This window comes from Crocuta crocuta, unplaced genomic scaffold, assembly GCF_008692635.1.
Source record: "Crocuta crocuta isolate KB4526 unplaced genomic scaffold, BGI_CrCroc_1.0 scaffold394, whole genome shotgun sequence".
Classification (NCBI taxonomy): Eukaryota; Metazoa; Chordata; class Mammalia; order Carnivora; family Hyaenidae; genus Crocuta; species Crocuta crocuta.
Window position 1 is genome coordinate 575,442 of NW_027531920.1, and position 715 is coordinate 576,156.

Genomic DNA, 715 nt, shown 5'->3' on the forward strand with positions numbered 1-715 from the left:
AAGCCGCCGGTCTCCCCTTGTAGTATGGCAAAGAGGAGGAGAAGGCCCTCATCAGTTGTCTTTGGGGTCTGAGGCCCTCTCTCGGCTCCTAGGGCCCTAGGGAGGGACGGAGGTAGCTGCAGGGACAAGTTCCACCATCAGGGGGAGTGCCAAGTGTGTGGCCCCGATCCGAAAGTACAGAGAAAGGGTAGGGTGGAGCGCTTAAGGCGCTGAGGAGGTGGAGGCTGCGGGGGTTTCCTTCCCCGAGACAGTTGCTACCCCCTCTGCTGCAGTCATTCTAAATTAGAGAAAAAGGCAGTGCAGCTGGTGNCAGGGAGGGAGCCTCGCACCCAAGACTGGAGGCAACAAAGGAAGAGTCTTGGACCTGGGGCTCCTCTGATGAAAGATGCTTAAAGTGAAGGCGGTGGGCCAGGAAAGCGTGCCGGGAGTCGGGTTGTATGGCTATACAGGAGCGGCTGTTAACTCTCACCTGATGACACTGACCACTTCCACAGGGATTCCTTAGACATGGTTAGTTGCAGTTGGAGTTCTCCTGTGTTAATTCTCTAAAGTTAGGCTCTTAAGCTCCTTCCAGGGACCTGGGATTTCTTTATCTGTCTCCCACATCACCTGGCAAGGGCACATAGTGGTAGCTGGTGACCAAATCTGTCGTCGGGGAAGGTGGAAGGGGTCGCGGTGGGTGGAATTTTGAGACTGTGGAGGTGGGTGTGTAAAG

General features: G+C 55.6%; 1 protein-coding gene across 1 annotated transcript in view; it reads left to right on the top strand.

Moving 5' to 3' along the window:
- The window catches only part of DLG3 (discs large MAGUK scaffold protein 3), a 51,380-nt gene that overhangs the window by 3,034 nt on the left and 47,631 nt on the right, over positions 1-715 (top strand). The gene's annotated exons all lie outside the window — the stretch shown is intronic.